The sequence below is a fragment of the Peromyscus californicus genome, unplaced genomic scaffold, assembly GCF_007827085.1.
Source record: "Peromyscus californicus insignis strain IS unplaced genomic scaffold, ASM782708v3 Scaffold_5__1_contigs__length_169319896, whole genome shotgun sequence".
In the NCBI taxonomy this organism is placed as follows: domain Eukaryota; kingdom Metazoa; phylum Chordata; class Mammalia; order Rodentia; family Cricetidae; genus Peromyscus; species Peromyscus californicus.
In genome coordinates this window covers 155,157,760-155,178,959 of record NW_026294573.1, presented here as the reverse complement: position 1 = coordinate 155,178,959, position 21,200 = coordinate 155,157,760, and the positions used below count along the sequence as shown (strand labels likewise).

Sequence of the window (21,200 nt, the reverse complement as noted above, 5' to 3'; positions counted from 1 at the left end):
GGCTCACCAAGATAAGATAGATAATTAATACTTTCTCTAATTTTATCAATGCAAATGGATTAGATATTGTTACTGTAATTCTTACTTAATAACTGTTTTTGTTTTATTATAGTAATGCTAAAACCTTCCTCTTTAATTAGACAAAAAAGTGGAAATGCTGTGGGATAATGTCCTTTATCACTGTAAAGATCTGTCACTTGAAATAAATTAATAAAATGCTAATATGACTTTGTATCAATTCTTAAGTGTAGCTCTCCCTCACAAGACCAAATGTTTCCAAAGTCCTTTCTTTCTACTAATATCTGTGTGAAATTCATGATAAATATCTCTTATTAGCCAGTTGTGGTCACATAAGGCAGAGGCAGGTGGATCTCTTCAAGTTCCAGGCGTAGCCTATCTACTACATAGTGAGTTCCAGGCCAGACATGGTTAGAAAGTGAGACTGTGATTCAAAACAAACTCACTCCAAAAATCTCTACTTAATAAATTTTAGGGCTGAGAAAATGGTTTAATAGATCAAGTACTCACCTTGCAACTATCCCTTTACTTCTGCACTATAAAGCCAGTTGCAACTGTTCATGTCTATAATCCAGTGCTTTTAAGGCAAAATAAAAGGCAGACAAAAAAAATCCTACAAGCCTATTTTCATGTGACAGTAAACTAGAGACTCTTTCTCAAACATGCTGAAGGGAAAGGACCAACACCTAAAATTTTACTCTAACGTTTACACCCATATCATAAGACACATGCACACCTTTCCATATATAAATGAGTACACATATACAAACAGTCTAAGTAAATAAATAATACTATTCCAAGTTGATATGGCACACACCTTTATTCCAATACTTAAGAGGCAGAGGCAGGTAGAATTATGGGAGTTTAAGGCTAAACTTGTCTACATTCTGAGTTCAAGGACAGGTAGAAATACATAGAGACCCCATCTCAAAATAAAATTCCAACTCTGATCTGTATTAACTCATCCTGAATTCCTTTTCCAAAGTCACTGAAGGATCCTAACTTAACCTCAGCAGAGGTCTCTACAAACATCTAGCATGGGACTGTGTCTCTAACTCTTTCATCTTTCCACAGAACTGCTATTTTTGTCTGAACATTTTCAAATCTCACTAATAGCTTTAGAAGAGCCCACTTGAGCCAGGAATGGGTCTACAAGCCTGTAATAGTAACAGACTAGAGACAGAGGCAGGTAGAGGCAGGCAGGTACTGTCAGTTTGAGGAAGGCTTGTGCTACACACACACACACACACACACACACACACACACACACACTTTCATAAGTATAGTGGAATATAATTTTGCTTTGTTGTTTGAGACAGGGTCTCATTAGAAATCTCCAGCTGGCCTAGAACTCACAATGCATAGTTCAATGAATAATATATATCTACCCTTCCATGTCCCCTAAATATCCTCAAGGGCAGACTAAAATCCAGAATTGTATTTTATTCTTAGTTCAAGTAGTCTGTTTTCACCCTCATGATCCAGGTATAGACTCTGTTAAAAAATATAAATATAAGTATAAAGGTATATACTTTGATATTCATACCATTGCATAATCACTACTTTTTACAATTTGCTTACATTTAATCATAAAAATGCAAAGCATCAACAAAATGTACCTCTAAAAACAGTGTCAAGAGCCTAGTAAAGTAAAATAAAAAACTGCTATTATTGAATTATATGTACATGTACTGTAATTGCTCTAAGTATGTAATGACCAAACACTAAAATGCACATTGTCCAAGAAGAGATCTTAGATTTTATGAGCAGAGTGAGAAGCAAATGTGGTACACTTAATGTTACTGCACACCACAAACAAATATTGTTGCTTTTAATTAACATGCAGAAATGGAACTCCTTCTCTTGAAAAATGTTAAAGTATCTGCACAATGACCTATAGATCAATGTGATTAGAGAAGGTAATAACAAAATTACATCATAAGCAATAATTTCAAAACAGCTTGATTCTGAAAACATTGAGAATATTTCTATGTCCACATGATCATCAAGACACCTTTACATGAGTACAAATAATAAAAACCAGAAGCAATCTACATGGTTATAAACTGTGGAACTGAATAAACGTTACGCTGGACTGCATTAAGTCCTGGGATGGCAAGCAAATCTATGTATGCTTAATGCTCTAAGGATAGACAGACAAGACCATCTGAGTCAGATCCTCAGACACACATGCAAATTATCCTGACAAATAAATAAAAGGAATAAATACATATGAGAGCTAAGGAGTTGCCTCAGACAATAAAGACAATTGCAACCAAGGCTAAAGACCTAGTTTGATCCACAAGACCCACAAGTCAGAAGAAAACAAATTCCCTATAGTGGTCATCTGGCTTCTGTGAAAGCACTGTGGAATCTGTGTGTACGTGAAAAGAAGAACATTGAACACAGGTGTTTACATGAAAGAGACAAGTGGTGTGCTTTTATTTTTTTCATTCCTCTAATGATAGGACACTTTCTGGTACCTATAGACATTGCTCCTAACTAACTTCTGCTCCACTGATTTACACTTACTCATCCCTACTAATGCTCTTAACTTAAATGGCTCTTCTGAATCTTATTCCTCTCTCAGACTTCCATCAGCCCATTTAAGTTACAAAATTCAACTTGCCTTCTAGCAACAACAATAAGTCCTATTAATGAACTCCTAGACACTTTTACTTCTCACTATTCCTAATCTTTAATTTTTCTTTATATTTTGCATGTGTATTCATATGAAGGTGCACATATGAGTATGGGGTGCAATGTTCATGAGGGGGCCAGAGGACAACTTGGGGTGTTACTCCTTAGATGTCATAATGAGATTTGCTTCAGAAATAAAGATCAAAGTGTATGACACCTGGAGCAGGTCCTACCCACATCCAAAATTTCCCTGTTTTATACCTTTGAATAAAATCATCAAATTGGTTAAAAGCCAAACTTAAAGGAAAATACTACTAGGTGCTTTCATTACCAAGTCTTTCAAAGTCTTAGAAAGAGGATCAAATTATTTGAATAGATTAATACTAAAAGATGAATAAATTATGAGGATTTATTTATTTGCGTGTTTAAATATTTTGTTACTTTATTTGACTTTATTTTCAGACAGAGTCTCACTACACAGCCCATGTTTTCTCTAAAGTCATGATCCTTGTCTTGCTTGGCTTTTCCTCAACATGACACAAGATAGCAATATTTGGGAAGAAGAACTTCAACTATCAGGTGTTTTTTTGATTATTGACTTATGAGGGAGGGTCTAGTCCACTGTGGAGCTGCATTATTCCTGGGCAGGTGGGACAATGGTATATGAGAAAGCAAATAGAATTTCTAGATGACTGTTTGTTTTCTAATGAGAGAGAGAAAGAAGGGATGTGGATAAGGATGGGAGGGGAAGATCAGGGAGGAGCTGGGGAAGGGAAAATCATAATGAAAATATATTGTGTGGAAATCTATTTTCAATTGAAAAAGGAAAGAAAAGAAAAAAGAAAGAAAACTGAATAAGCCAGGAAGAACAAGCCAGTAAGCAGCATTCCTCCAGGGTCTCTATTTCAGTTCCTACCTCTAGGCTTCTTCTGCCTTGAGTTTCTGACTGACTTCCCTGCATGATGGACTGTGAACTGGACCTGGAAGCCAAATAAACTCTTTCCTCCCCAATCACTAAGTGAACTCAGTGAGTCTAAAATTAGCCCCTGAAGCAGAGAAGAGGAAACAAAAAGAGGGAGGGGTACAGACGAGGAGGAAATAAGGGGTGGATTTGATCAAGATACATTATATTCATGTGTGAAATTCTCAAATAATAAAGGGTGGCTAATGTATTGCTGTGGGATGGTCTGTATGTCAAATGTGTTGCTGATTGGTCAATGAATAAATCACTGATTGGCAGTGGCCAGGCAGGAAGTATAGGCGGGACTAACAGAGAGGAGAATTGAGAGAACAGGAAGCTGGGTGAGGGAGACACTGCCAGCCGCCATCAGGACAAGGAAGATGTAAAGTACCGGTAAGCCACAAGCCACGTGGCAAGGTATAGATTAATAGAAATGGATTAATTTAAGCTGTAAGAACAGTTAGCAAGAAGCCTGCCACGGCCATACAGTTTGTAACCAATATAAGTCTCTGTGTTTACTTGTCAGGTCTGAGTGGCTGTGGGACTGGCGGGTGTCAGAGATTTGTCCTGACTGTGGGCCAGGCAGGAAAACTCTAGCTACAATGTATGGCTAACAAACCTAAACCTAAGTGTCTGTGAGTCAATCACACTGAATTTCTCAACTGATTTTGGCCAGTTATAAGCCTAGGTAGAAGAAAAGGAACTGTAACATGATACACCACCCTAGCACCTATAAAGTAAATGAACGCTTCTTAAACCAGAAAACAGCTTTCCCAGAAATGAGCACATGTTCTCAGTGGCCTAAAAGAACATAGACTGGGACTGCAGGAAACTTGATATTTGTCTGGACATTCCTGGTACATCGTTACTGTTATACAAAAGTAATAGTAACTTCACTTAACATAAACACACATCTCCATACTTCCGTAGAATTGAAAATGTATCCTGCATTTAAGTAATCTGAACTCAAAAATCCTAACTTCCAAATAAAGAATAGGAAATGTCTATCCCAATGATTACCTACTTGTAAGCAAAAGTTACATTTGTTAGCAGATTGCACATTTGCTGCAATACACAATCATTAATTTAGACATATATTAGGGGGAAAAAACAACTGGAAAATAAATTACATTTTACTGGGCACATACCTGTAATCTCAGCTCTTGGAAGGTAGCAGTATTACCAAGTGTGAGAACAGTCTGGTCTACATAGATGAACTCCAGAGAAGCTAGCCAGCAAAACTAGCTGAAATATATTGATTAATTCATTAATTAAAAAATTAAAAACAGGGTAAATATAATTTAGCTAAAACATATATTAGGCTTTGTGACAAAAAGAAAGAAAATTCCATACATGCAGTCTCAATATTATCCACAAGAAAAGCTTGAGTCTTTATTCAAAGATATCATACATGAAACAAAAAATGCCTTAAAAACTCAGAAATGAAGTCATCTAACAGCACAATTATCCCACAGTGAGAAAACCCACAGATGAACAAAAAACTAATACAAAAGATTAAGCAAAGGGTTTGATCTATTTACTGAAACCATACCAAAGAAAAAGTATTTCCAAACATCGAAGTATTTCTAAGGAAGGGAGCAGCTCTGGAGCAGAGCAACTGCCTACCATGACCTCTGCCTGGCTTTCACTCCCAAAACAAAATTATCTAGAATAATGGAAAATCTAAAATATGTAAAGAAATCATAATTGAAAAAGCAAATAAGCTTTTTAAAAGGAAAGCTGAGTAGAAATGATGATTTAGAACTAATTTGTGTACACTTGGGCCAAAAAAGACAAAAAGCAAATAGAAATCACAGATATCTGAATGAAAAACAAGATTATTCTTCAACTCTGAATCAAAATCTATGCAGTATGAACAAACGAGCAACATTTCCACATTTTACATGTTCTATCATAAGCTGGACCGTGGCTTGTTTATAGGTAAATCATCAAGACAAGGCCATCTTCAGGTAAATATGGAATTCAAGGCCACTCTGGCCTACTAAAGACCAGTTTACAAAATAAGTCTGGCCCAAAATTTTGATCACATGTGTTATTCAACTTTTTCAAAGCACACCCAACATTGGCATTTAGTGGTCATATAAAAAAGATCTCAGCCAGGTGTGGTTGCATGCATTTTAATCTCAGGGATCTGCAGTCAGAAGCAAGCAGAACTCTGAACTTGAAGCCAGCCTGCTCGACTCAGCAACTACAAGGCCCACTAAGAATACATATTGAGACTCTTTCAAAGAACCTAAAACAAAGGTCAGGTATGCTGGTGTAAGCCTTCATTCCCAGCACTTGGAAATGAGAGACAGGAGGACCTGTCTCTGAGTTCAAGGCCAGTCTTGTCTACATGGCCATTTCCAGGACAGCCAAGGCTACATAGAAAGAACGTGTCAAATAATCAAACCAAATCAAAACATGGTCTCTTTTTATTACATTGAGATATTAAAGTTTTTTATTACTTAACCCTCAAGAGTCTTTAAAATTTGAGCATCTCCAACACGCATGGCCTTTTATGTTACTGATAAAGATTCAAAATGATTCCTCTAAACCACTAATATTAAATGCAAAAATATATATTTTTTGTAATTTATTTATTTATTATGTATACAGAAGAGGGCGCCAGATCTCATTACAGATGGTTGTGAGCCACCATGTGGTTGCTGGGAATTGAACTCAGGACCTCTGAAAGTGCAGCCAGTGCTCTTAACCTCTGAGCCATCTCTCCAGCCCCTGCAAAAATATTTTATGCATCCTCCCCTCATGGTAACCAAAGTATTACAACTATCATACTTTGCAAATATTTCTACTTTGGCTACCAGAACAGACTCATTCCATGAGGTCAGAACTTTTCAGAACATGCTGTTATATCATACAAATAAAGAATAACAAATGGAACAAAAAATTCAATCCTCTGTAAATTTATTCACCACACATATATCAAGTGTTTTTTAAAATACTAATACTATTTTTGAAAGTTTCTTTGTGGGTGTATGATTTTGTGCGTGTGTATGTGTTTGTGTATTTGTATGTATGGTATGTGTATATTTATGTTTGTGTGAGCATTTATATATGTGTGTATTTGTGTTTGTGTTTATGTTTGTGTGTGTTTGAGTGTATATGTTCATTTGTGTCTGTGCTGTGTGTTTATGTGTTTGATGTGTGTGCATTTGTGTGTATGTTGTGTATGTGTGTGCATGAAAGAGAGAGAAGTGTGTCTGACTGTGTATCTGATGTGTGAGTACAGGTACATGCTATACTTCATGTGTACTGGCCAATGGACAACTATCCTTATAGGACTTGGTTTTTTTCTACCATTTGTAGCATGAATCTTAAAAGTTCTTATTAATAAAAACAAACCCAGAGCCAAGTATTGGGGTGAACGCTGAATGATCAGAGAAACAGAACAAGCCACAGCTACCTCACCTCGCCAATTCCTCAGCTGATCTGTTTCCTCAGACTGGAAGCCTCTGTGTCCTCATCCAAATGGATCTCGGCTGAACTGCTGCTCTAAAGCCTAAAAGTTTAACCTGCCCTAGTTCCTGGTCCTCTCGCCTTACATACCTTTCTGCTTCTTGCCATCACTTCCTGGGATTAAAGGCGTGTGTCACCATGCCTGACTGTTTCCAGTGTGGTTTTAAACTCACAGAGATCCAGATGGATCTCTGCCTCCCAAGTGATAGGATTAAAGGCGTGTGTGTCACCATTTTCTGGCCTCTATGTCTATCTAGTGGCTGTTCTGTTCTCTGACCCCAGATAAGTTTATTAGGAGGCACAATATATTGGGGAACACAATATTACCACAACCATTGGTTCCCAGGAACCAGCTTACTGTGCTTGTACAGCAACATGCTTTGACAAATACATATAAATAAACTTTATAAAATAATTGCTGACTCCTAATGTCACTGTAAATATACTGTCTTGTGTGATTGTTCTCTCTTTCTTTCTTTCTTTTTTTTATTTTTATTTTTATTTTTTTTTGCTTTGTAAGACTGGGTTTCTCTATGTAGCTTTGGAGCCTATCCTGGAACTCACTCTGTAGACCAGGCTGGTCTCGAACTCACAGAGATCCACTTGCCTCTGCCTCCCGAGTACTGGGATTAAAGGTGTGCACCACCACGCCCAGCAGTGATTGTTCTTCAAACATACAAGAATTAACATAAGTTTATTACTGAACTATCTTAGGTCAACTTCATGAGTCAGGAGGTTTCAGTGCATAAACTAATTTCCTCTAAATCAACAGTGGCTACATTTAGACAAACTTGCTATATCCACTGATCTATATAGTCACTAACACCAGTTTGAAACTTTTCTAGTGCTAGATATTAGCTAGTTGCCTTTGCCACAAAACAAAGCTAGCAATGTAAGATGCAAACAATTTATAATACCATCCATTGGTATAGGCAAGTGACAGAAAAGTCCTTAAACTTTAAAACATTCTGAATGCATGCCAGGTAGCGGCGGCACATGCCTTTAATCCCAGCACTTGGGAGGCAGAGGCGGGTGGATCTCTGTGAGTTTGAGGCCAGTCTGGGCTATGGAGTGAGTTCCAGGAAAGGCACAAAGCTACACAGAGAAACCCTGTCTCAAAAAACAAAACAAAAAAGAAAACAGAAAAATCAATAAAAAAAATAAAAAAATTCTGAGTGCATGCCTGGTGGTGGTGGCACACGCTTTTAATCCCAGAACTTGGGAGGCAGAGCCAGGCGGATCTCTCTGAGTTTGAGGCCATCCTGATCTACAGAGCAAGATCCAGAACAGGCACAAAAACTACACAGAGAAACCCTGTCTCGAAAACAAACAAACAAAAAACAATTCTGAATACACATACTAGGAAATAATCCCTATAGTGTGAAGATCCACATGATGCCAAGTTGAGAGTTCCTCCTTCTGTGAAACCCCCTAGAGCTGTGGATTACAAATTACTGCATTAAATCATTTTTATTTAAAATTCCACTTTCTAGGCTCCATCTCCATCCACAAGATTCAGAGTAACTCAGGTGTTGTCCAGTAAACTGTAGTAAGCTATTCTGATAAGCAGCCAAATTTGGTTACCATTACCCCACACTTGTTTGGTTTTTGTGTTTTAATCTTTCACATCAATGCCCACAAATGAACGGCACAATGGAAGTGAACAAATGTCCACAGTCTCTGCAGACTCTGTTGTAGAGCTCTCTTTGGCTAAACCACTTTCCCCTCTAATTCTACAAGAAGCAGTGAACCTAGCTCTTCAGATCTGACACAACTTTTAGCTATTCAGAGGAATACATAGCATATATCCCCAGCACTCAGAAGCTGGGAAAAAAAAACTGCCATGAATTGATGGCCAGTCTTGCCTAGAGAACAAAACAACAACAAAATACCATTTGGGATAGTAAGAGCAGGTCTAAGAATTTCAAGTCACTGAAAAACTCTTAAACCTCAGAACGGCATGAGCTGAGCAACACTTTAACTCCATCACTCTGGTTCCTGTGTGGAAATAACTTTTATAAACTTGAATAGCCAATATGGAAATCAAAATGGCAGTTCCTCAGAAAATTGGGAATAGATCTACATCAAGAAGCTGCTATACCACTCTTGGGCATATACCCAAAGGATGCTCCATCCTACCACAAGGACACCTGCTCAATTATGTTCATAGCAGCTATATTCTTTTTTTTTTTTTTTTTTTGGTGCCTGTCCTGGAACTCATTCTGTAGCCCAGGCTGGCCTTGAACTCACAGAGATCCGCCTGCCTCTGCCTCCCGAATGCTGGGATTAAAGGCTATATTCTTAATAGTCAGAAATGAGAAACAATTTAGATGTCCCTTAAGTAAAGAATAGATAAAGAATATGTGGTACATTTACACAATGGACTATTACTCAGTTATTAAAATAAAGACATCATAAAACTTGCAGACAAATAGATAGAACTAGAAAAAAATTATCCTAAATGAGGTAACCAAGATCCAAAAAGACAAACATGGTATGAACTTATGTATAAGTGGATATTAGCTGTAAAGTAAAGGACAATCATGCTACAATCCACAGACCCAGAGAGGTTACTTAACAAGGAGGGCTCAAGTAGGGACATATAGATCTCCCCTGAAAGAAGAAATAGAATAAATTTTCTGGATAGACTAGAGATGTGTGGAGATAAAAGCAGAGAGAGCAGGCTGGGTTGAGGGATACAAGGAGAGAGTATAGGGAGAGACTACTGGAATGGGGGGGAACATTTGGGAGTTGGTATGGAAACCTAGTGTAGCTTCTGTTATATGACCTTCATTGGCTGAACCACTTTCCTTTCTAACTCTAAGAGAAGCCGTAAACCTTCTTACTCTTTGGATTGTCATTAGAGTCTATGAAAATGACCCTACAGAGGACTCCTTGGAATGGGGGATAAAGAGCCTGAACAAAATTATCTAACTAGGCAAGGCTTTCAGTATTGAGACTGGGATACCAACCCAGACACAAAATCTTCTACCTATAATTAGTCTTACTTGCAAGAGGCTGGGTTATTGGTGGCTCAATACTTGCAAGAGTGGACAACCAATGACTGGTCTAACTTTAGGCCCATTCCATGAGAAGGAGCCCATGCCAAACACTGATTGGATGTCTAAGAACCTGAAGCTCAATAGCCCAGAGACCTAGGATAGAACCAAAAACGACCAGCAAAAAAAAAAAAGTCAATGAAAGGATTCCTAATGATATTCTGCTGTACCTATAGAATAGAATGGTAGCTAGCCCAATTGTATTCAGACAAGCTTAATCCAGAAACTGATGGGAGCAGATGCAAAGACCCTCAGCCAAACATTAGGAGGACCTCAGGAATGCCTGCAGATAAGGGGGAAGAATTGTAGCAACCAGAGAGATTAAAGACTTCAGGAGAACACAGCCCAGAGAATTGGACAACCTAAGGTCATAGGTGCTCACACAGACAGAAGCAGCAATTATGAACCTTGTAGGTGTCTGTGCTAAGTTCTTTACATTTACATTATAATAACATACTGTGGTATTTTTATAGAACTCCTAAAAGTGGGTTGCCTTATCCAGCCTTGATATGATTGTTTATGCCTAGTCTTATTGTAACTTGTTATACCATGTGTATAGGCGGGTTTTATGTGTCTACTTGACACCAAGCTAGAGACATCAGAGAGGAGGGAAAGTACGTTGAGGAAATCCTTCCATGAGATCCATCAGTGAGGCATTTTCTCACTTATTAAACAATGGAGGAAGACCCAGCCCATCAAGAGTGGTGCTATCCTAGGCTCTATAAGAAGGGAAGCTGAGCAAGGCATTTGAAGTAAGCCAGTAAGCAGCCCTCCTCCTCCACGGCATTTGTATCAGCTCCTGCCTCCAGAATCCTGCCCTGTTTGTGTTTCTGTCCTGACTTCCTTTAATAGTAAATATCAATCTGGAAGTGCAATCCAAATGAATCCTTTTCTCCCCATCTTGCTTTTTGGCCATGGTGTTTCAGCCCAACAATAGAAACCCTAACTAAGACCGCATGTCTAGTTGATATCTATGAGAGAGGTCCTCTTTCTAAGGGAAATGGAAGAAGAGGGGGTTTGAGTACAAGATGGAGGACTAAGAGGAGTGGAGTGAGGAGACACCGAAGTTGGGATGAAATAACAAATAAAAAATAAAAGAAAGAGATGAATGCAGACAAGTGAGGGAAGAGTGGACCAAGGCAAGATTACAACTCAGCAGGGCAAATGCCGATCCTGTGGCTCTGTCTCAGACACATGGAGCTTCATTTTCAAAGGGCAGATAGTTCTATGACTTCAACTTCTCATGTACCTCTCTCTTTTGCTACATCCAATTCCTATATGCAGCTCTCCATGGCAGATGTCTCATAGCTTGAGTATCTCAACATCCTGTGGCCTATCACAAGATATTCAACCTATCTTCATCTTCACTGCTAAATACCATGAAATCTCATACTCTCCTCACTGGGCCTCGACTCTGTCAAACACAGTGGGAAGAATAGTGATGAACTGACCACAGAAAAAGAATCCATGACCTTTAAATTTTGCATCTATCTTGTTTCCAGAATCAGTACAACATAGATGATCCCGCCAAGTTTTGATGGACCCTACCAAGCTTGGACCACAGTTGCTGCAGGTTCTGTATGAAGTTGCTTCCTGGGACTAGGACTCACCTTGCTTATTTCTTCCATAAATTAAATGCTCAGCTGGATGGAGTCTTAGTCTTGGGGCAACTTCCTAGTCTTCTAATGCAGAGTAAAGGCCTTCTAAGTAATGATGCTAAACTCCTTAAAATTTCCTGCCTCATTTTAGCCACTTAACAGCCATACAAAACTACCTACTGCTGGTTTTCTCTACAAAACAAAGACATTTCATTTCTTTCTAAACCCACTTTTTTTCACTGTAGACCTGAATGAGTCATCAGTAATAACCATCCAATAGAAGCAATATTTTGTCTGAGAAATCAGCCCATTACTTTTTAACTCTACCTTACTCTCTTTCTTGGGGCATGGAGAGAATAAGAAAAATTCGGGACCAAACTATCACACAAATGACCTCTAGCTAAATTTTCATGGAGTCTTACAAGTGTCTGTGTTTACTTACCAGGCCAAGGTCACCAGATAGGCCACAAGGAAGGAAACCAGGTTTTGGTTAGAAGGGGTCACAGCAAGATGAGGCTGAGACTGTTTTATTGATAACAATCAGATGTCTTATGCCTTTATCAAAAATAGACGATAATGACAATTTCCAGGATCAATAGTTGTACTTGCCATGACAAAAGGAAGTTTGTAAGCTATACAGGGTACACAACATTAATGTCTAAGACCAATTGTCCTGTTAAGCTTCCATGCTTCCTTGACTATTAAGGGATCTTACAGAGAGAAACAAAAAACAGCCTGAATGCTCCACTGCCTGTGGGGTGCATTGATCTCTCAGGAAATGGAAGGCACATTGTGCCCCAGGAGTCATGGACTTTAACGAGAGATGTGTCATAAACTTATGACACATCTCTCCAGGCAGGTAGGCCAGGCCAACTCCATGGTTCCCTGCAGGGCCTATTACCCACTAAAATCCTATGACCTTGACCTCCACTATCTGCCATTATTCTCAACATTCCAATCTTCCAGGTCCTACAAGAACAGCTGATCGCCGGACGGTGGTAGCACACGCCTTAATCCCAGCACTTGGGAGGCAGAGCCAGGCAAATCCCCGTGAGTTCGAGGCCAGCCTGGTCTACAGAGCGAGATCCAGGACAGGCACCAAAACTACCCCGGTCTTGAAAAACCAAAACAAACAAACAGCTGATTAAACTCTGTGAATAGCTTTCTATGGCTTGTGTCATCTAAAGTCCTAATATCTTCAACATTCCTCCAAAAGTCAACATCCCCACAGCCTTCGCAGCAACAAAATCACATTTGAGGTACCACTTTTTTCTTCCAACTTTCTTCTCTGTTGCTGTCATTAAATCCTCTAACCAAAAGCAACTCAGGTAATGAACAGGTTTATTTGGTTGATACCACTAGGTCACAATCCCTCCTTAGGGGAGCTTCGGATAGAAACTCAAGATAATAACTAAAAGCAAAACACGAGGAAACATTGTTTACTGGCTTTCTTGCTTGGTCACTGTCTCATGCTCAGGTAGCTTTCTTATCTAGCTCAGCTCACTTCCTTAGAGATGTTGCCAACTCAGTAGAAGAGCCTTTCCACATCAAGCATAATGAACACAATCTCTCTCAGACACAGTAACCAGATATTCTGATTTGGTAGGTCCTCAACTGCTGTTCCCTCAGATGACTCCAGGCTATGTCACATTGACAGTTGAGGCTAATTAGGACACAAAGACAATAATATACAACAAGGCTTTAAAGATTCAAAGCCAATGTATTAATCATACTAATCACTTCAGCAGCAAAAACCCAAACATGAAGACAGCAACAAATAGAAAATACAGATATGCTAGGAAATGGGAAGAGGCAAGCCTCTAAATCAAGAAGAGAAAACTAAAACTTTATCCACAGAAAGTCCCCAAACCAACAAAAACTCAAGGAACTCATATCCAGAAATTTTCTGAATACAAAACTGGTGAAGGTCCATCATTTTCCAGAAAATAGACAATATAATTAGATTACAATTAATAAAATCAACAACATCGATGGAACCACTGACAAAACAAGACACAAAGACAATCCTACAAATATATATTATGGTCCCTTAAACAAGAACTACAAAAATTCTAATCAAAATCAAATTCCAAGAAATCACTGGCCACCACTCATCCTGTGTACCACAGTTCTCTCCTTTACCAATCATAGAAAATTGGTTGGGAAAGGAGGTTGGTCCACCAAAATTGGAGAGATTCACTTGAAGCCTCTGACGTTTTAACTTTGTAGAAAAGAGTTTTGACTACTAAAAGGATTTCATTCTCTTACGATAAAGAAAAGGATACCTGCTAGGATCACATAGACACCATTTTGTTTTCTATGATTGATGATTGCCTGTAATTCTGCATTGAGGTGAGGAGATGAAAACTTATTGAAACAAAATGCAAGATAACAGATTTTTAAAAAAATCAGTGTGCACCTAAAGCAATTCGTTTTGCTCTAATTGCTTTATAAGTCACAAGCACTTTCAAAAATAAGTTTATTCCTATGTTTTTTGTATGTTTGTGCATGAGAGAGAATATCTTCTATATGTATGTAGGTGACACACACAAAAAAGAGGATGTCAGATCCACTAGGTCTAGAAGAGTAGATAGTTATGAGCCTCCCAACTTGAGTGTTGGTATCTGAACTCAGGTCTTCCCCAAGAAGAATATGTGCTGACCCCGCTTCCAAGACACATAACACTTTTTATCCAATAAACCAAAAGTCTTTCACAGATTAACAACAAGAACAACAAAACCTAAATAATTAAGAAGTAAATAAATAATCCTTGGGAACATGATGCATCAATATAAGATGTTGTATATGGTCTATTTACACCATATAGTAAATACAATCCAAAGAAAATGCCCAACAGTTTATAACAGGAAAGCTGATTACAAAGCTACATTCATAGTGGAAACATTCAGAATGCTCAATGGGATTAGGAAAAATAGTACACAGATTGACACGATATTACTTCTATACTTACCACAGACCTACAACAGTAAAAAATGTGTATATTTGTGAAAGAATAAATGGGATGAAGAGAAAGGGCCAAGAAAAAGGCAGGGCAGAAAAATATACTCAACTTTTAATCAAAAGACCAAAGGAAACTAGTCAGAAAAAGTGTGATCTTGACAAATGTTACACAGCTTCCTATGATTCTATGTGTACAGAATTAATTAAACACAGACTTCAAAACTTCCACAAAATTAACTCAAAGTGACTATCAACCTGTTGTTTCTAACTCTGCAGCTACTGATATTTCTTCAAAAGACAGAAGCCTCATGCTCTAAAGTACTCTCTGAAAAATGGAGGTGATCTCTTGCTATGGCTCTGCAATCCTTTATGGCTCCTTGTGGTTTCAGGTAAACCCAGTCACAACGATACCTAATCCCAAAACAACAGAAGAATAATTTAAAATCTGCTTTCTGCCACAATATGTGGAATCTGCCCTATCTACTTGCACAACACCGTGGACACATGAGGAATCTCTGCAGATCAGAAACCCCCTCTGTCCTCTGAAACTGAACTTCACTGAATCACACCATGGTGGCTAGTGGTAGCAGAAAGTTAAAAGAATTCTAACCATGTGTTGCTGAAGGATGATCCACATAAACTCCTCTATCAGTTCCTAAACTATTTATAACATTTATAAGACAAACCTGAATGTGGAGGGAAATATTCAGAACTTCTAGGAACCAGAACTTCAGTTTTCCAATTTGTTTTCCCACCACACCCCACAAGAGTGCTTTCATGTGCACTATTGACAGTGATATTACAAACAACATATCATCCTATGCCAAGGCTGCAGAGCCTCCACCTACCCAGGAAATCCCACACAGGGAGACTTGGAGGACAAGGGCCACTGCCCAGGTCACCAACCACATGGAACAACAGAACCATAATCTGGGTAATGGTTCACCCAAGTCCTAGCATAAATGATAGTGCAGCAGACCTCTGAACAGCCCACACTCACCATGGCATGGCTTGTGGTCCTCCTTACAACTTCCTACAGCAAATCAGAGAAGAATTCTGGAAAGAACCTGCAAGCTAGAACTCCTATTGCTAAGCTTTGCCAGAGTCCCTCATTAACTAGGACCACCCAGCTGGGCCTCAGAATATTAGCACCTCCCCTACTGGGTGAGCAGAGATTAAATGACTCAGCCAGCACAGGCCTTCTCACCTCTGCCCTTCCAGCCCAGCAGACAGAGCCCTAGTCAGGAAAGTTTGTATTTTAGTAGAAATTCTTCGACTCTCCCAGAGCACTTCCTGTTCCTTGCCCAAGACACAGGGTTCTTTGTGTGCACATTCCATTACACATTCACTGTCTAGTACAGCCAACCTTTGCTTCTTAGCTGGGAAGTTCTGCAGCTAAGTATAGGTAACACACAAACATCGACTGTTGTTAAATCAAGAGAGGCCATGAATTAGAAAACAATGAAGGGTCCAGGTAGGGCTTAGAGGCAAGAAAGAGACTGGGGATATGATATATTTTTCATCTTAAATAATTATTTTGAAAAGTTGAAACAGGCTTTAGGGCCATGTTCTCCTGAGACTAGGGGTTTGAATGAGTGCATACCAAGGATTATTCACACCTTGTCTCTCAGCCTGTACATCTTCAAACTGGAAAATAACAGTCCTGTTAGGCAGGGCCACAACTTTTTACAAAGATTCTCTATTTTGGTTGAACTAGTGTAACTGTAGTAATTTGGATACATGATAAGGTCAGTCCCTTACTCAGATTCTTGATTGTTGTGGTCTGTAGATCTCAAGAAATGGCCAGTCAGGAGGAAATTTATGGAGCATCTAAAATTGATTACCTGACTTTACATTGCTAATATCAACTACTGCCAAAGCAGGAAAGCTCTTACCCTCCTTCCTGCCCCTATGACTACATCACCTTCTATGTTGGTCAGTGACCTCAATTCTTGCATGGGTCTGTATACATTTGTAATTGCCCAATAAAAATCAGAGAAATTGGAGGACACTCATTCACTGGTCTCTTATCCTTCTCACCAACCAGTCAAGGCTGAGCCTGGAAGGAGTTGCAGGACTGTTTTTCCAGCACTGTGCAGTAGAGGCAGGGTTAGGTGTTCAAAGCAATTCTCAACTTCATAGCTCCAGGCAAGCCTGTGCTACAGGAGATATGGCTCTGAACAGAAGTAAATAAATCAATAGCACTTGAGGAAAAAAAGGAATAAAATTCGTAATGAACAAGAAACATAGGAGAACAGAAAAAAATGGAGATAAAAGCACTAATACCCTCATAAAAAAGTTAACAAATAATATGAATAAGTGACTTTTTTAAATGAGAAAAAAATGATGTATTTTTAAGAATAAAGACCTTAGCTATATTGACTTTGAAAAAGAGCAGACCCTTCTGTAGTAGAAGGAAGGCATTAATAAGAGACTGACTGATCTTCCATATGTACATATTGGCTGCTGAGATCTGTAACCTGACACACTGAGTTACAGTCAATGGTCAGTGTCTCAAACCTCTAAGCTGACTTAAATTTGTCAAGCAGGACTGAACTTACCTGCACAGGAGAGTTCCCTAATTGGAAATTCAATATTTATTGCCTCAAGGGAACTTCCTCAGATTGTACACCCATCAATCTGGTCTGTCTTCATTCACATGACATGAATTAATACATGCTGGGAAATTAACTCCTCCTGCCACAATCAGGTCCTTTTTCATAATGGTGGCTCCAGGAGCTGACTGTCTGTCTACTCTGTTTTCTCCTGCACTGTATACAATAAACTATTCCTTCTATTCTGGTCTAAAGACAAGCTATGCTCCGGATGAAAATTCTTTTCCTATAACTGCAATGGATAGTTTACTATATAACTCAAATGCATAATTTTAAAACTCTGAGGTGGTACAGTCATTTCATTTAAGAATTTTGCAGGTGCAATATAGAGGACAACAAGGTTATTGCCATGGCGTGCAACAGTCTGAAATCAAAGCCACCTGAGTCAATGGAAGATAGCTTGTCTCAGAAACATTTTTCTACAAGGCCAGAAATGCAGCTGTTCTAGAATTAATATTAGTTCCCAGGAAATATCACTTTACACACTTACGAGATTAATAAAGAAAATTCTCTTTAATGAGAATATACACCTATCTCTGTCTAATGCTCAAAGAAGAGCCAGTCTAGGTAGATTTTGCATTCCACATATGCTGTCATCCTTAAGTGTCTTTTACGTTCACACTCCAGGTTACACTTTGAACAATGTAAAAAATCAGGACAGGAGACTGCAAGTCTAGCCACTTAGGCAGAAGGAAGACTTACACAGAAAAGGTATTACCAGAATTATTTCTGAAGTACACCAGTGTCCTGAAAGAGCAGATCGTTCTTCAGTGACAGGGTCCTGAGGTGCAGGTGTCAGGGAATGAGCAAGATAGGAAAAGTAGAAGGTAGAAAAGATAAAAGCTGGGGTGAGGAGGTTTTTGTACAAGCTATGTCTCATGCCAAGTAAGCTTCTTAAGAAGAATAGCTTCCTGCATACTACTTCTAGGGGGAAAAGAAGGAAATGAGACACTTCTATAAAGTCAGATGAAACTATCATACAATACGACATACTCAGGAAGAGGCTAATCAAACAATGCTGCACAGGGGGAACATAGGGTACGGCAAGAACATTACTAATCCTACAGTGGCCTTACGACTTATAACCATAGCTCCATGTGGTGAGAAGGTCATGGCCCCAGACCATCACCAGCTCTACATTCCTGGTTTCAGACAAGGAGCTATTTTATTTTCAATACTTCAAGGCCTTAGGCAAAGCTCTGAAAGGTCTAGGCCCCAGGCTGTTACTAGCTCTTCCAAGAATGTTCCTCTTCCTAGCCTAAGGGCCTAAATGAATGCCTTGCTTGAACAAGCCAGTCCTTAACACAATAGTGTTTTACTTTTTAAATAGTTGTGACCTGGTGTCATATTGCCTATCTCTCAGAACTATGCTTTTCTCAAGAAAGAAAACTGGAACTTTAAGGAACAGCAGGCCTTATGTTAGGTTGTGAACTCCTTGAGCTGCTTGTTAGAGGCCTATTCTTTGATACAGGGATGGGCCTAGTGGCTGGTTGTAAATCAGGGTGTCTCTTTTGTAATAATTTGGAGCCAAATGTCTGGACACTCCTGGTGAAAAAAGAAATATGTATCCTAGTATTCTTAACTCTCACAGGCCTAGTTAGCATATACTTATGTTTGGGGTGTTTCAGAGGCAGCCATCCCTCAGCTTAACTCTACTTTGTGAGACTTACTATCTTCTAAGCATTGGTAAGTGTTGTGCCCTGGACGTGAGACCCCCAAAGAGACCACCAGAGACATGAACTCACCGAAAAGCAAAAGCAAGGTTTATTGAAGCAGTTCAAGCCCTGCTGCAGGGACCTTGTCAAGCCATTCAACATAGTAGAGGCTGGAGGAGGTGCCTGCCCCTCTGCAAGCTCAGGTTTTAAAGGCAAAAACCACAAGGTTACATCATTTAGAGGTGCTAGCACGGGTACAATTCTGATTGGCTCAAGTTTTAGGGGCTTTTCAGAATTTCTGTGTTATCTTACTTTGTAGTTTTAACCAGTTGTTTGCCAAACTTTATAGATTACCTCCGGTATTGGGGCATTCTGTGTTTAATCAATTGTTAACAGATAGTCCTTCAATCATCCTGACTTTGTACTTTGACCATCTCTGGCATTGGGGCATTCTATGGCTAATCAATTGCTACCAGATGGCTCTTCAAACATCCTGACTTTGTCCTGGGACCTATGTCAGCAGCTCTGAGAACTTTGAAACTCAGGCCTGTTTCAAGCTGGGGTGAGGGGCTTGCTTGAAATGGGGGTGTTTTTGGTTCTTCAGCAGTCCTTTATATCACCAGTTCTACTCTTCCACATCACAGCTAAGTAGTGGAGTGCTACCCAACACAAGAGATGCCTTTTACAACCTCCACAAGATTAACTGTAAATGGATCTTACATGTAAAGCTTAAATGCAAAGTGCTGAACCTCTAGAAGGTACTGGGGAAACTGGACCTCTCCAAGTTTGGCAATCTGCCTGCCAGGCATGCACCAAAAGCATGTTGTTGTTGTTGACTACAAATATGTTTCTATACACAGCTCCCTGCTCCCATTGTTTTGCACAGATGTAGCCACAGAGCAAAGTTATTCAGAGACCTGTGCCTGGGTCCATGAATTTGCACGGACTGCATGGGAATTCACAGGAAAGGGAATCTGGCTGCAGATTCTCACCCAGCCCCTGGGAGGACCTGCCACACCGGCTTCCAAACCTCCCCATCCTCCGTTCCCCATCTGGGGACAGCAGCTCCTAGCTCACCATGTCGTGGCCTCCATGTTCACTCATGGCCTCCTCACAGCTCCCTGTAGCAGAATCCGCAGGAAAGCAAATGAAAACAAAGGAGCCAGCTTCTTTGCAAAGCCAAGTCTGCAACCTGGCTCCCGGAAGGGCCCTGCACCACCTCTGACTAGCAGTTCGGCCTGCGGGCGCTGATTGGCTAATGAGGCATGAGTGACAAGAGCACCTCCCTTAAGGTTACAGTGTGCTTAAAGACACAGCACACTGGATCCTGACCCTACCTTCCAGCCCAGACCGAGACTGCAGAGATTTGCATTTCAATTGCACTTGCCCCTGGCTCCAATTGCTGACTCTGTTGTCTTCCTGCATTCCATAGGCACTTCCCATTCTTCCTCCTGGACTCAATGCAAGTAGCTTGCACAGCCATTTACTCAGAGTGGAGTGCAGTGATTCCCTGGCCTATTAGCGGAAGGGTACCTAGAATATTGACAATTTTAAAGAGGGATTTAGGGACACCAAAGGAGATATTTGTTTTGTGGCTTCATGCTGAGGTCAGATGAACTAAAGGTACATTTTACCTGTTTGTCACAGGCATTAAGAGAACCAGGAGAGAAATGCAGGAACCAGATGAAAAACCATAATGATAAATCTGTCTCCCATCAGAAGATTGATGATGGCTCCATTGATTTTGAAGTTTTCTTCTGGAATTAAGGGCAAACTCTTGACAAATGAATAATAATAAAAAGAGTAGTCTTCATGGTCAGTTGAATACTTAGAGAATAATGGAGCTAGCAAGAATGGCTTAATGAGCAATATTGTATGTCAGCACATCTTCCTCAGGGGGGCAGTGAAAAATAAAATCATGACTGCATTGTTCAAGGTTCTCTACATGAGCAGGACTTGTATAAATCAGTCTCTCCATGTATGTAGAAAGTGGATTTATTAGAATGTCTCACAAGCTGTGGTCCAGCTAGTCCAACCATATCTGTCTACCTATGGAAATTTGAAGAATCCAGTAGTTGGTCACTCCATGAGGCTGAATGTCTCAGCTGGTCTTCAGTATACACTAAAATTGTAAAGAAGTAGGCTCTAAGGCTTTGTAAAGGAATGAATTTGGTAGCCAGGGCTGGGGCAAGCAGTCAAAGAGAGAGAGCTTC

The 21,200-nt window shown here is 39.6% G+C and overlaps 1 protein-coding gene across 1 annotated transcript in view; it reads right to left on the bottom strand.

The window, feature by feature from the left end:
• The window catches only part of LOC128096158 (zinc finger protein 431-like), a 38,043-nt gene extending 17,825 nt beyond the window's left edge, over positions 1-20,218 (bottom strand). Inside the window, exons 1-2 of the mRNA XM_052715357.1 lie at positions 20,065-20,218; positions 4,768-4,864 (exon numbers count right to left, since the gene is read on the bottom strand). The gene's annotated coding sequence lies outside the window, so the exon portion shown is untranslated. The remainder of the gene's footprint in view (positions 1-4,767; positions 4,865-20,064) is intronic.
• Positions 20,219-21,200: the final 982 nt, after the last annotated feature.